At 40.4% G+C, this 15,945-nt stretch overlaps 1 pseudogene; it reads left to right on the plus strand.

The window, feature by feature from the left end:
• Positions 1 to 632: 632 nt before the first annotated feature.
• Positions 633 to 3,098, plus strand: LOC118013197 (annotated as a pseudogene).
• Positions 3,099 to 15,945: the final 12,847 nt, after the last annotated feature.

The following is a 15,945-nucleotide window of genomic DNA, read 5'->3' on the forward strand; positions in this document are numbered from 1 at the left end:
TGTTTGTAGGTAAATAACTTCAGGACTGTGATAAATGTTATAACAGAGGTATGCCCAGGTCTTTGGGTTAGTAAATTCCACAGACTGCTTCTCTCTCTCTCATGTACAGTGCAGCTAAAGAGGGTTCCTGGCTTGTCACTATTGAAGTAGCAACTTACTATGGGTCTGGGAAGGACATTAGCCTTCTTAAATTCTCCTTGGGTTCTGTTTCTAGTGAATTAATTCCTAGATGGTGGTGCAGAACTAAGAGGCAACTTGCTATTGTTAGCAAAGAATGACAGATGTGGAGATAATTTTGAATTGTGTTAATGTTGTGAGACACAAATGAGCTCCTGTTGATATAATACTTGATTTAAATAATGGATTACTATGTATTACGTTTCAGTGTCCTTGCTGGAAAGCTCAGTCTAAGAGCAAGAGGTGCTTGTGAGATCTGATACTATCATAATCCCAAGAGTTTGCTTTTTTCCCTCTCATTAAAGAAGGAAAAAAGTCAGTTTCTTTGGATTGTCTAATCAAATTCCTGAGAATAAAAGCACTACATGTGAGGTACCTGCTGAGCCGAGGACAGGCAAGCGGGCTGCTCGGAGGACGTGGGGAGGAGAGGGCTGGGCTGGCCAAGGGCAGCGAAGATGCTCAACTTCTGTGCCACCCCCAACTGTGTGTGGAAGAGCATTCAGACCTGCCCTTCCTCAGGTTCCTGCAGAACCCTGCCAGATGCCAGAAGTGGGTGGATAATTGTAGCGAGAGCAAACTTAGATGATAAAATGACTGATCAAGTAAATAAACATTATAGATGATATACCAAACACTTAGAGACCCCAGTGATCTTTAGAACTAGTCCTTATAGGGCAGTTCTTCAATCTAATATTTATTAGTTTTAGAGAGAGGGTGGGGGAGGGGCAGAGGGAGAGAGAGAATCTCAAGCAGACTCCCTGCTGAGGGGAGAGCTAACGAGGGGCTCAGTATCACAACCCAAGATTCACATGACCTGAGCTGAAATCAAGTCAGGTCACTTAACTGACTGAGTCACCCAGGCTCCCATAGGACTGTTCTTTAAGATAATGCAATATCAGAGGTATCGGCTCTTACCAGACACCTGAACAACTCAGAGTAGACACAGAAAATGACTAAAAGAATTGGGTGAAGATGAAATCAGGACACTGAAACAGAAAAAACAAAAACAAAAACAAACAATGTATGAAACTTCTAAACAGGAACAGAAACAAAGAAATAATAGCAATGCTCAGAACCCTAGTGCAGAAGAAAGGGGCCAAGAATAGGATGAAGACATTACCTTTAACCCTTGAAGAAAAGGAAAACAAAGAATACTCAAAATCTTTATTTGGAATTTTGATTCTTCTGGGAAACCAAAACTTACCTACCTCTGGATGGCCATGTGGCTGATGAAATTCCAGAAGTTGTCTGCTCCTGATAGTTTTGCAGCCCTGCTGGGGTGCCAGATGGATTCAGGTGAAGAGGTGCTGAGGAAGCTCTCTGCGACCCCAGCAGGGAAGAGCGACCCCAGCAGGGAAGAGCGACCCCAGCAGGGAAGAGCTACATTCGGGAAGAAACCCTCAGGGACGGGAGAGACCCTCCCTTGATTTCCATGATCGCTGACCGTGTAGTGGGTATCGCAGAGGAAGAGCACCTGCCTGTGTTGGCGAGGCTTGTCGACAAATCCATAACCTGGGGGAGGAATCTGTGGGCTTCCTACCTTATGAAGCTGGTGCAGAAATTTCAGCTTTGCCATTTCACGCTATGATAACTGAGAAGTGGGGATTAAACATGGATATTGTCATAGCCAGGCTTACATTGTGCCTGGTGGATTTTCTTCCAAAATTGAAGTTGTTGCCTGTAGATTTTTAGAGAAATACTCCCAAGCTATCTACACACTCTGCTGTTCCTGTGCCTTAAATATGTGGTTGGCAAGAGCAAGGTCTGTTACGGGGTATCTGTTGCATTGCATTAGAAACAATTGACAAAATTCGTTGTTGTTGTTTCCAATCAATCATCACACCTGCTTTTAGAGCATGGCAATGTAATTTCTGTCCTCTTTGAGAACAGTGAAGAAAGGGGCAATGAACAGAAGGAAATTGGCCATCCTCAGCAGACAGTCAGGAATGATGCTTTTGAAATTTTCGTGACCTCCTACAAGCACTTGCTTTATGTTTAGGTAGTATAGTGACACAAATACTAGATGGAATAGCTGTGGCTGTCCAAGTATTTGTGCTCTGTAGTGCAGTAACACACTTTGATTTCATTGTTACCATTGTTGTTCTCGAACGTGTTCTATCTTTTACAAGAGCTTTTGGGAAAAATCTCCAAGGGCAAACCTCTGATATCCTCTTTGCAGCCAGCCATTTGACTGCAGTGCTTTGTTCACTAAATGAATTGATGGAACATATCAAAGTTTATCATAAATTTTGGTTTGCGGAAGCCACAAATTTGGCACCCAAGCTTGATATTCAGATGAAACTCCCTGAGAATGTCTGTAGAGCCCAGCAAGGCAACCTGGAATCTCAGCTAATGTCTGAGAGTTCCTAAGGAAACTCTAAGTGTTCCAACAGTGGGGCACACTGTTCAGGAACTGAAAGATAGAGTCTCAGAACAGCACCTGAAAGCTCTTAAATGCTTATCCCTGGTGCCCTCAGTCATGGGACAGATCCCCTTTAATACACTGGAGGAGCACCGTGCTGATGCATACAGAAGTGACTTACCCAGTCCCAGCACACTCTCAGCTCAGTCTTCTGTTAAAGAATCAGGTGGGAACACAGAGGGGAAGATACAGTTTCCATCCACCATTTATGAAACCCTCCATCTGCCAGACATCAATTTTTTCCCCTAACGTTTGTGCATTGCTGAAGGTCCTGTGCATTTCTGTGATGAGGGTTGAGAATGAATGCTAGGAAAAGAAGTCAAAGTGTCTCAAAGCGTACCTGACGAACACTTTGACAGGCCAAAGGTGAGGTAACTTGGCTTTGCTTAACATAAGTTTTGACGTAAAACATGACCTGAATTTAATAATGGTGGACACATATATCAAACTCAGTACAGCTAAGTCAGAGCTTCCCACAGATAATTCTGAAACCATTTAGACTACCTAAGAGACTTTAAACATAAGCTTTCTCTTCTATTTGATATTTGAAAAATATGAAAGAAATTTCAAAACAGCTTCCAGAAAAAAGCTGTAAGTGTATGTAGGCCCTTTAATAACAGAATATCTGGACCTTAGGCCTCTCATTGAGGACACTGGCCATTGATAATCTGCCTTTAATGGCCCCTGTTTGAACTTTCCCACTTGGAAGACCTAACTTTTTCCAGAAGATAGCATTAACAGTGCCACATCACACTTCTGCAAGATCTCTGCTTATGGCACTTTGGAATTGTGTTAGTTGTCATTTTAGATATAACATTTATTTTTATTTTTTTAAGATTTTATTTATCTGAGAGAGACAGAGAGAAAGAACATGAACAGGGGGCAGAGGAAGAGGGAGAAGTAGACTCCCTGCTGGGCAGAGAGCCTGACATGGGCTCGATCCCAAGACCCTGAGACCATGACCTGAACTGAAGGCAGATGCCCAACTGACTGAGCCACCCAGGCGCCCCTAGGCATAAGGTTTATTATCACTGTAGATCTAATTGCTGGGTATTGGGTTATCAATTCTTTGAAGAAATGAATTTCGAGGAGGTGTGGGAAGAAGGAATACATTTTATAAAATATTATAACAAGGTTCACTACTGACCTCTGAATAGTATTTAATATTTATATAAATATAAATATTTAATATTTAAGTATGTTGTTAAATATCTGTAATAGACAGTTTAAGGGAATTACCAGACAGTGAGAGAAACACGTGAGCTCCCCAAACAAGAATCTCAGAGTAGGTTTTTGTTTTTATCAGATGAACTTAAACAAGTTACAGTTAAAGTTTGAATGGAACAGCCTGCTTTTGTTGTTGGTCCACATCTAGTTGCTGCTGTTAACATTCTTTTGTTGAGGTTATATCTTCATAAGCTTTGCAGCAGGTGTAAGTTGAACACTTCTGTTGCATGGTCAAGACAGGATCAGAGGCCATGGATACTGACAACTGATTTGCCTGTTTTCTTCTGTCTTTCCTATGTCTGTATCTATTGCCTCATCTTGGTTTATAAGTGAAACCTGAAAAACCTACAAAAATAAGCGTTTTGTAGTTTGTCTAGGAATAATACAGAAAATATTACTATTATTTTTGGTGATGAAAATAAGTTTTGTATAGTTTATTTCAACCTAAGTAAACTGTGAGTTTTTTTTTTAAAGTATTACCCTTAAAAGGTTTGAAAATTTTTTTTTATTTAAATTTGAGTTAGTTAATGTACAATGTAATATTAATTTCAGGTGTACAATATACTGATTTAGTGCTTCCATACAAGGCCCAGTGCTCATCAGGACAAGTGCACTCCTTAATCCCCATCACCTATTTCACCCATCTCCCACCCACCTCTCCTCTGGTGACCATCAGTGTGTTCTCTATAGTTAAGAGTCTGTTTCTTGGTTTGCCTCTCTCTCTCTCTCTCTCTCTCTCTCCACTTTGCTCATTTGTTTTGTTAAACAAATTCAGTAAAGTTGCAGGATATAAAAGCAATGTACAGAAATCTGCTACATTTCTATACATCAAAAATGAAGAAGCAGAAAGAGAAATTAAGGAATCAATCCCATTTACAATTGCACCAAAATCAACAAGATACCTAGGAATAAACCTAACCAAAAAGGTGAGAGCCTGTACTCTGAAAACTATAAAACATGGATGAAAGAAATTGAAGAGGACAAAAAAAAGAAAAAGAAAAAGAAAGAAAGAAAGAAAGATATTCCATGCTCATGGATTGGAAGAACAAATATTGTTTAAATGTCTATACTACCCAAAGCAAATGACACATTTAATGCAATCCCTATCAAAATACCAACAGCATTGTTCACAGAGCTATGTAAACAATCCTGAAATTTGTATGGAACCACAAAAAGCCCCAAATAGCCAAAGCAATTTTGAAAAAGAAAAAGCTGGAGGCATCACAATTCCAGACTTCAAGTTATATTACAAAGCTGTAGTGATCAAAACAGTATGGTACTGGCACAAAAATAGACACACAGATCAATGGAACAGAATAGAAAACCCAGAAATGAACCCACAACTATATGGTCAGTTAATCTTTGACAATGCAGAAAAGAATATCCAGTGGGAAAAATACAGTCTCTTCAACAAATGGTGTTGGGAAAACTGGACAGCAACATTCAGAAGAATGAAACTGGACCACTTTCTTCACCATACACAAAAATAAACTCAAAATGGATTAAAGACCTAAATGTGAGACCTGAAACCATTAAATTCCTAGAGCACACAGGCAGTGACATCTTTGACATCGACCATAGCAACTTCTTTCTAGATATGTCTCCTGAGGCAAGGGAAACAAAAGCAGAAATAAACTATCTGGATTTCATCAAAATAAAAAGCTTCAGCACAGCAAAGGAAATGATCAGCAAAACTAAAAGGCAGTCTATGGAATGGAGAAGATATTTGCAAATGACATATCCGATAAAGGGTTAGTATCCAAAATATATAAAGAACTTAAAAACTCAACACCTAAACCAATTAATCCAATTAAAAATGGGCAGAAGATACGAACAGTTATTTTTCCAAGGAAGTCTTCCAGATGGCCAACAATACATGAAAAGATGCGTAACATCACTCATCATTAGGAAAGTGCAAATCAAAACTACAATGAGATACCACCTCACACCTGTCAGAATGGCTAAAATCAATAATACAAGAAATAATAGGTATTGGTGAGGATGTGGAGAAAGGGAAACCCTCTTGCACTATTGGTGGGAATGCAAACTGGTGCAGCCACTGTGGAAAACAATATGGAAGTTCCTCATAAAGTTAAAAATAGAAATACCCTATGATTCAGTAATTGCCCTACCTAGGTATTTACCCAAAGAATACAAAAAATACTAAATCAAAGAGACACATGCACCCTGATGTTTAGAGCAGCATTATCTACAATAGCCAAACTGTAGAAACAGCCCAAGTGCCCATTGACTTATGAATGGATAAAGAAGGTATGGTATCTATATACAATGGAATATTATTCAGCCATAAAAAATGAAATCTTGCCATTTGCAATGATGTGGATGAGCTAGAGGGTATTATGCTAAGCGAAATAAGTCAATCAGAGAAAGACAAATACCATATGATTTCACTCATATGTGGAATTTAAGAAGCACTTGAAAGATTTTTGTACATCAACATAATCATGCAAAAACGTATTCTGTGATACAAAAAATAATATAAGACTGCCTGTTGAATTATCTGTCCTTTTTTCATTTTTGGTTTCTTGATGTTAATGATGATCATAAACTTACTTGAAAGAAAATATACCTGTGTTTCCAATAGTCAAATGGCATTAGAGACAAAAAATAATCCATTCTTCCCTTTCTCACTAGCCCATCAGACATGAGTGTGCAGTGGCCATCTCTCCTCTTCTGCATGGCGTTTCTCTATCCATTCAGTATTGGAGTCAGGCAAAGATTGCTTTTATGTCACTAGCCCTCCATACCCCTTCCCTCCTCTGCCTTGGCCAAATGAGGATTGACTTCTAGATGGAAAAGCTCTGTGGACAGTTAGATGTATGTGTTGCTGCCGTTGTTGGTGGGGAGGGGACCTCTGTGTACATGGGTCACATTCTTAGGCAAGAAATCTCAAGGACAAAAGTCTGACAGTTGTGTTGGTGGCAGATCCAGGGGAGGGTTGCTCAAATTGCATGAATCTGCATTCCTTGATCTCGTTCTGGGCAAAGGTACCTGAGTGTCTCCCACTGAGTGAATGTGGGCCATATGGGGGAGCTTGCAGCAGATGTCCTCAGTACTTCATGTATGTTCCGTAGACCCTTCCCTTTCAGTGTGCTCCCGCGGACTTCTAGTTACTAATGACTCTTTCCTAAGGGTTTTTCTAGAACAGGAGCATGCCACTCTGCCTGGGGTGAAGTAGGCTAGATGTGTCAGAGAATTAACTCCTCTGGAGCAGTCTTAAGATTGACTTGAAATGTGAAGTTAGGGTGTATTTGTATACTTACAAACACCATGATTCTCTTGTTTCTAAGCTAGGATGATTCTGAGGCATGCATCTGACGGTATTTCCCAAATTTCCTTGTGGGATGAAACTCTAGTGGTAACGGGCTCTTTTCTGACTGTCTCCTCTTCCCTCATTACCTTTCCAGGGTTCTCGGCAACTCCTAAATAAATTACTGGCATTCACGGCCTTCCTCGGTGTCTACTTTTGGAGGAGCCCAGACTAAGACAGGTGGCACTAGAAGAGGTCCAAGGAAGAATACCCTTATGATAGGAATCTGGAACTTGCCAGCCAGATCACAAAAAAGGGCTCTATTATTGGTGGTGATAAGAGAGGTGAGGATAAGCCCTGGCATGCCGAGCATCACAGTTATGAATATTTTCATCTGTGGTGAATTGGAATGGGAAACAGGCTTACAGAATATCTCCAGCATTTTTTTTTTTAAGATTTTATTTATTTATTTGACAGAGAGAGAGATAGCTAGAGCAGGAACACAAGCAGGGGGAGTGGGAGAGGGAGAGGCAGGCTTCCTGCCGAGCAGGGAGCCCGATGTGGGACTCGATCCCAGGACCCCAGGATCATGACCTGAGCCGAAGGCAGACGCTTAATGACTGAGCCACCCAGGCGCCCATCTCCAGCATTTTTTAGCTATGGTGGCAGTGGTAATGATGACTGTGGAATTGATGTTAATTGTCACAGTGGCACTGAAGGGAAAAGACCACCTTGGTTTAAGCCAACCATCAAATTATTCTCCACATGAGGCCCAGAAGACCTTTAATTCAGCATTTAAAGAACCCATATTTCCTGTATCCATAAGGCAGACGCACCTGAGTGTGAAAGAAATGGGATTGCAGAGACTTGACTCTTAGCCCTGGCAAGTCTCCTATGCTAAAATCCAGGGCCTTGGTGTGGGAGGAGCATGGACCTGAGACCCGAGATGTGGAGACTGGGGACTGATGTACTTGAGAACCTTGAATTAACAGATTCTCCTGAATTCCTTTCTCTCGAAAATGGTTCCCTTTCCCTTTGTTTACAGGAGAGCAGATTCTCCTTGCCTAGAAATCATGCAGAGGGAGACACCGCATAAAATGATACTTACCTTCTTCAAGGTTTTCCTTTACTTGCTTCAGAGATTCTAGGACAATAACTAGGGTCAAAACTCAGCTTGAACTCCTGAGAAAATATTTTCCCTGCTCCAGGAAAAAAGAAAAAAAAAGGGATCCTTAACAACAGAGCTGCAAGACTTGGCTAATATGTCCTGGCAGAATCAGGAACATTATATGTATACTTTGAGGGTGCTGCCCCAACTATGAGGAGTTTAAGGCTGCGTAGACAGAATTTTTAAAATGTGAGCATTCTCCCATGACATCAGCTTTAATGTCCTAGGCAGAACTACTCTTGTGGACTCAATATGCTGCTGGGATAGTTCTTCCAAGTTTGGAAAATGATAGCTTGCAGCAAACGAGATGCCATTAGTACATAAGTACCCAGCTCTCTTGCTCCTTATGTGGGGAAATTCTTAGGTGGGTGTTGAACACTCAATCCCACAGTTTTCCCTTAAAATTAAGCAGCTAGAAGCTGAAAGAAATATCAGATTCCTAGGGATGAAGAAATGGTCACCAGTGACAGCTGAGTGAAGGAGGGAGTGTAACAGGTCAAGGAGGAAGTTCTCCATCCTGTGTCAACCTGAACATCTCTTAGCCCCAGGAGTGTATAGTTATCTTGGGACAGAACAGTCCAAGTAAAAATTTTCTATCCCTTCACTATTTTTGCTTCTGCTTTGAAACCAGAGAGATAAGAAACTATCTAGCAATCGAGGGATGGGTGGTGAGGAAAAAGGAAGAGATATACAAGTCAGAGAAATACAGAAGAAGCCAAATATTACTCCTTTTCATGCCTCTAGGCTTTCAGTCTAAAATAAGCTAAAGTTGTGAGGAAAGATAAAATACGTGATTAATTGGTTTTTTAATTTTTATGAGTGTCTGAGAGTAGATATTCTAATTATTGAATTGACCTTGTATTCTGATTTAAAAGGATAGAAGAACGTCTTTTAACTAAAAGTGATCCAAAAAATTATGATACCTATCAAATTTCTACTCAGCAGCAGAGTAACTATTTCTGGGGAGTCTCTAGAGATACATTGAAACAACCTAAAATACAAAGTTTCATTTGATTCCATCAGATGTGTCTGTTCAGCATGTCCCTTCTACTACATTGTTGCCTTTGTCTTCCTCAGAAACACTCCAGCTTTTCTCCCCATATGTTCTGTTACCAAAAAAAAAAAAAAAAAAAAAAAAAGGCATAGTTGATAGCAACTGACCTAGAGAAAAGGTAGCATAGAGTGCTGGGAGAAATCTTAGTTGTCTCGTGTGTATCGCCTAGCCCGTCATACTTGGTGGTTGGTAACTCCCAGGCTATTTTAAAGCCATATTGTAACATTGTTTCATTTGTCTTCTTTTGCAAGCATAAAATAATGTATAGACAATGGAGGGGAAAAAAGAGTATAAGAGATAAAAGGTTGAAGAGCATGAGGCCATTTGGCTTTCTTTCTTGATTCTCAAAATAAATACAGTAATGTTTGCTTCATAAGGAAGAGAGAAACAGGAGGAATTGTGCAGTAAGTCACTTACCATCACTGTGTTCCCTCAGAATCTTCAAGAGCACTGAGTGTGCCCAGAAACAGATCTGTGACCTAAACCAAGTGTTTCTCTCTTGCTGTGTATTTTTGTGTTGTAGAAAACACAATCCAAAGCTGTAATCAAAATCTAGCAAGATCACTTCCTCTTTCTTTGCGTGAATCTTTGTTTAACATGGAAGGCAACAATTATTGTTGGAACTATTTATTCTCCTCCAAATGCTCTTGATTGATCCCTGGGACCTGATGTTTTTTGAATTTGTTATAGATTGACTTATTAGAGAATTCCTGGTGGTCTCATTCCATCTTGATCAAATTCAACAGCTCAGAGAAAACAGTAATTGAAATTGTCATAAAATATGGGTGGGGCTCAAGAAGCCCATCTCTTCATTTGGACCAATGTTTCCTAACTGTACAGAGACAAGGTGTATGTCTAGGGTAGTGGTTTTCAACAAGGGGTGATTTTGCACCCCCATCCCTGTGACAGTTGGCAGTGTCTAGAGCTATTTTTGATGGTACCCCGGGGAGGGGTACTACTGGCATCTAGTGAGTAGAGGCTGGGGATGCTGCCAAACAAATGTATTAGTTTCCTATGTCTGTGTAACATAGCAGCTTACAACAACACTGCTTTATTAACCCACACTTTTTTAGGTCAGAAGTCTGGGAGATTGGGAAGGGTGCTTGACCAGGTTATCTACTTAGAGTATCATGGGGCTGAAATCAGGGTGTTGGTTAGGTTGGGCTCTTCTATGGAAACTCTGGGGGAGAATCCACTTTTAATCTCATTGACGTTGTTGGCAGAATTCAGTTCCTTATGGTTTTAAGACTGAGGTCCCCATTTCCTTGCTGGTTGTCAGACATTCTTAGCTCCTATAAGGAACTCCTCATGTCCACTGTGTTTGCTCATGTCCCCCTCCATCTTCTAAGCCAACAACAGCATGTTGAACACCCCCCAATTCCTTCCCCCCCAACCCCAACCTTATGCTTTGAATCTCTGACTTCCTCTTCTGCCACCAGCCAGAGAAAATTCTTCTTTTAAAGGGCTCACCTGATTGGATCAGGCCTGCCTGCATAATCTCCGTAACTGAAGATCACCTATTTGGAACTTCAATTACATCTAAAAAAGTTTCTTCACGGCAGCCCCCATTAGTTTTTGATTGACTATTTGGAAGAGGAGAGACCATCTTGAGAATGCTGTTTACCACCCCAGTCTATAATGCAGAAGGCAGTCTCTTACAACAAAGAATTACCTGACCCAAAATGTCAGTACTGCTGAGATTGAGAAACCTTGGTCTCGGTGTACCTTTTTGTGCATGGTGGAAATATCTTCAGCTTCTCTTTCTCATGAAGGGATGGGCCACTGGCTTTCTGATCATGACCCCAAACTCTCATTTTCCAGGAGTGGTTGGACACAAAGACCTTATGAATTATTTGACACCTGCTGGTCCATCTATCTTTACCCATTGACCACTCTAGCCTCACATCCATCAGTATGTGTAGTTTACATTCTTCTGTTCTTTGAGGCAAGTGGTATTTTATTTAAATATATTAGGAAAAGGGAAGAATGTTAACATTTTTTTGCATTTGGCCAGATAATCGGAATATAATCATGCATGTAATTAGAATGCAAGTTCCTGATTACAGAGACTGCTCCTTGGTCACTGATACCCTGAGCACCTAGCACAATTTGTGGCTCATGGTAGGGCCACATTATTTATTTGTTGAATGAATGACTTTTGCAGTCAGGGATAATACAGCAAGACAAATCTTGACTTTTGGTACAAATATCCAGATTTAAATGGGTCTTAGGCTTGATTAGACAATGCTTTATTATGAGGTATAAAGGGATAAAGCATATGTTTACGCAACTAGAGACTAAAAATACCTGCATAGGTATATAAAGGTGTGTAGGCTCTCAGCCTTTCTAAAACTTAGAGCAGCCACCTGGTTTAAATTCTTACCTCAGTATGAAATCTTTATAACACTCCTGATGGGTCAGTCTGGTTTGCATTTGAAACTTTCCAGATGGTGTCACAGGATTTGAATACTTTGGAATAGAAATCTTCAAAGTTTTTTTTCTCCTGAATACTCCCTGAAGAATTTTGGGAAATCATGGATTCCTTTGGATATTTTAATTTGACATCTAAAACTTTTTAACCATAATATTTGTAAAGAATTAATTTCTGGCATTTTCCATATCATGTATGTACTTTCAATATATTTTTCAGAACATCAGATTGATAGATTTAGTTCATTCAATTTTGTATAATATGTCTTCCATACAATATATCAGGTAAATGCAGTTCAAATTGTTAATCAAAATAGACAAATGAGGTTTACTTTTTGTGCAGAAAGTCTGGATTCATTTTTCAGTTAAACTGGAATCCTTGTATCCCTGTGACAACTTCTCACTTCTAAATTCTAATTCTAAGATAAATCAATACACGGATAGACATAGAGCCTTAAAATGAGTCTGTCACCTGGATGAAATAAGGCACTGCCCCATCAATATTTCTTACAGATGATCTTTATGCTTTGCTGTCACCTCGTCAGGAATTATACAACCTCATGGTATTCCTTTGTTTTTATATCCTGAGTAATGCACGGTTGGTGAGGATTGGCGAATGTAGGTTCTTCTTTTAAAGTCGGAGTGTTGATAAAGAATAAGTTTTAACCTTAGATAGAAATATTTTAGGGAAAAGGACACATAGAGGTTGAGGATTTGAGAAATGATTCCTTGAAAACTATACATACCCATTTACCCTGGAAAAATCTTATTGTACTCTCAGGAATTTGAGTCCCCCATTTAAAAAAATTTTTATTGTTATGTTAATCACAATACATTACATCATTAGTTTTTGATGTAGTGTTCCATGATTCATTGTTGTGTATAACACCCAGTGCTCCATTCAATACGTGCCCTCTTTAATACCCATCACCAGGTTAACCCATCCTCCCACCCCCCTCCCCTCTAGAACCTTCAGTTTGTTTTTCAGAGTCCATCATCTCTCATGGTTCGTTTCCTCCTCTGATTTCCCCCCCTTCATTCTTCCCCTCCTGTTATCTTCTTCTTTTTTTTTTTTAAACATATATTGTATTATTTGTTTCAGAGGTACAGATCTGTGATTCAACAGTCTTACACAATTCACAGCACTCACCATAGCACATACCCTCCCCCATGTCCATCACCCAGCCCCCATCCCTCCCACCCCCCACCACTCCAGCAACCCTCAGTTTGTTTCCTGAGATTAAGAATTCCTCATATCAGTGAGATCATATGATACATGTCTTTCTCTGATTAACTTATTTTGCTCAGCATAACACCGTCCAGTTCCATCCACGTCGTTGCAAATGACAAGAGTTCATTCCTTTTGATGGCTGCATAATATTCCATTGTATATATATACCACACCTTCTTTATCCATTCATCTGTCGATGGACATCTTGGCTCTTTCCACAGTTTGGCTATTGTGGTTGAGTCCCCCATTTTGAAGACTGCTGGTTTTGGCGACAATCTTCTGCATGATTAGAAATGGCTTTTTAATACTGAAATAGTGATTTGAAATATACTTTCTCCCCTTTATCTGTTCTACTATGTTTCAGTTCTCTCATAAGTACCTAGAGTAGGAAAAATTCATCTTCTATTGATGATGCTCCAAACATTTGAAGATTCTCCGCTGCATCCCTGATGTCTTTCTGTCTCTAAGATTCATATTTTTAGTTCCTAGAATTGCTCATTATCTGTTACTGTTTTCAGTCCTTTTACCCTTATAGTTATCCTCAAACTTATTATAAAGGATCCTCAAACTTACCAAAATTGTCCTGAATTTTGATGTCCAAACAGTATAATGCTTCTACTGTCAGGGATAAAATATTAATCCTAGTAATTTTCTTTCTAGTGTAAGGAACTACCATTTACTGAATGCTTAGTGTATGCTTAGTGCACAAAATAATATTGCAGAGAAGATATTGTTGCTGTTATTCTCATTTTATAGATGAGAAAACTGAATCAGAATAAGACTAGGTAACTTGAACAAGGTCTAGAGCTTCAGTCATTACTTTGCTTATTAATTAATTGCTGGCTGGGCCAGCACTTGATGTAACAGCAACACGACAGCTTTCGGAGCATAGGGATGCAGGGCCCAAGGTAGTCAAGATAGATGATTAGGCAGAATGTCAGGACCTGAATATCCTCTGGCCAAGACCCTCTAACTCTGTGAGGAGCCTCACGTGTGTTCTGCTGCTGTGGTCTAGAATGACGTGCCTAGGTAACCTGGTGCATGGTGGGCTTCCCATACTAAACTCTGCTCAGTCCAAGGGAGTGTGTTGAGTGTCTGGTGGGCCACTGCCAGGGGAGTGGGAGGGAGACCCCCAAAATGGGGCTTTGCATCTCCCCTCCTCTGCTTCACTTGTTCATACTTGTCGATAGCAGTAGAGATAGAACTGAGATAGGGATAGAATTAGAGATTGTGTGTGTGTGTGAGAGAGAGAGAGAAAGAGAGAGAGACCACTAGTTATGAAAAGAATACTAATTTTAGGGGCGCCTGGGTGGCTCAGTTGGTTGGGCAGCTGCCTTCGGCTCAGGTCATGATCCTGGAGTCCCGGGATCGAGTACCGCATCGGGCTCCTTGCTCAGCGGGGAGTCTGCTTCTCCCTCTGACCCTCCTCCCTCTCATGCTCTCTGTCTCTCATTCTCTCTCTTTCAAATAAATAAATAAAGGGCGCCTGGGTGGCTCAGTCGGTTGGGCGACTGCCTTCGGCCCAGGTCATGATCCTGGAGTCCCGGGATCGAGTCCCGCATTGGGCTCCCTGCTCAGCAGGGAGTCTGCTTCTCCCTCTGACCCTCCTCCCTCTCATGCTCTCTGTCTCTCATTCTCTCTCTTTCAAATAAATAAATAAAGGGCGCCTGGGTGGCTCAGTCGGTTGGGCGGCTGCCTTCGGCTCGGGTCGTGATCCTGGGGTCCCAGGATCGAGTCCCGCATCGGGCTCCCTGCTCAGTGGAGAGTCTGCTTCTCCCTCTGCCCTCTTCCCTCTCGTGCTCTCTGTCTCTCATTCTCTCTCTCTCAAATAAATAAATAAAATCTTAAAAAAAAAAAAAAAAGAATACTAATTTTGGAGTCCATTTGCTTAGATTTGATATCCATAATATACTTACTATTAAGTGACTAAGTGACCTGGGCATGGTCTTTAGCTATCCTGAGCTTTCGTTTCCTCACCTGACATATAGCAGGTAGTCAAAGATTTTTGTTGAGCAAATAAGCCAATGAATGAATGAATAAATAAATAATTATATACTTTGGCAAAAATAACTTTGCAAGGTTAGGTTGAGGGTTAATGCTACTACAGCCTGGCACAAAGTAGGTGTTTTGCAGATAATAATAATAATAATAGCACTCGTCATTATTGATTCAGTGCTTTTATTTTGGATTGATCTAACAGGTGCCCATGTGGTACTTCTCTCTATGCTAGATGGAGATCCCTCATCAAAATTGAAAGCAAGTATTATATGTTGCTGAATATTTGGAATGTGCCTAAGTCATGAGGGCCATGCCTACTAGAAAGGGAAGACTCTGGGAATCTCAGAAGTTTCTTGGCCCTCCAGTCTTGAAGGTGTGGCTTGAGAAGTTGGGCGGCGAAAACAGTGGCAGCGTGTTGTCTGGGAGAAGTCTAGCCATTGTGCCAGATGTTCCAAAATCATACAGCAACTCAGTGAGCTCAGTTCTTACAGACCAAGAAGCGTGCATGTTTGCTGTCATTGGTGTTCTTGGGGCTTGAATTCCACTACCAGTGACATACAAGTCTATGGGCACATTCATTCTCTGGGTGAGAACAAATTAGGAATCTACAGCCCATTCTTCTTGAAAGAGAAAGGTGTGGGGTGGGAGTGGGGAAGTCTGCTGGGCTTTTCATATGAAAATTGATGTCTTTACCTAAATCATTTCCAGTTAAGTACCATTGTCTTGTGTATCGCATTCATCTGCTGTAGACTGTAAATTCTCCAAGGTAAGACCTTGTCTTTTCATAGGTTGTGTAAAATGGTGAAGACACTTTCAGCACTTGTGGTATAACAGATGGTTATCATTTATAACAAAAGAATAAGAACAATGGCAGCCTACTCATGTCCTAGAAGCTTGGTGTGCAAAAGGAACCCCATTACATATTTATATTTATATTTATATTTATATTTATATTTATATTTATATT

Source organism: Mirounga leonina, unplaced genomic scaffold (genome assembly GCF_011800145.1).
Source record: "Mirounga leonina isolate KUSES-001 unplaced genomic scaffold, KU_Mleo_1.0 Mir_153, whole genome shotgun sequence".
Lineage (NCBI taxonomy): Eukaryota > Metazoa > Chordata > Mammalia > Carnivora > Phocidae > Mirounga > Mirounga leonina.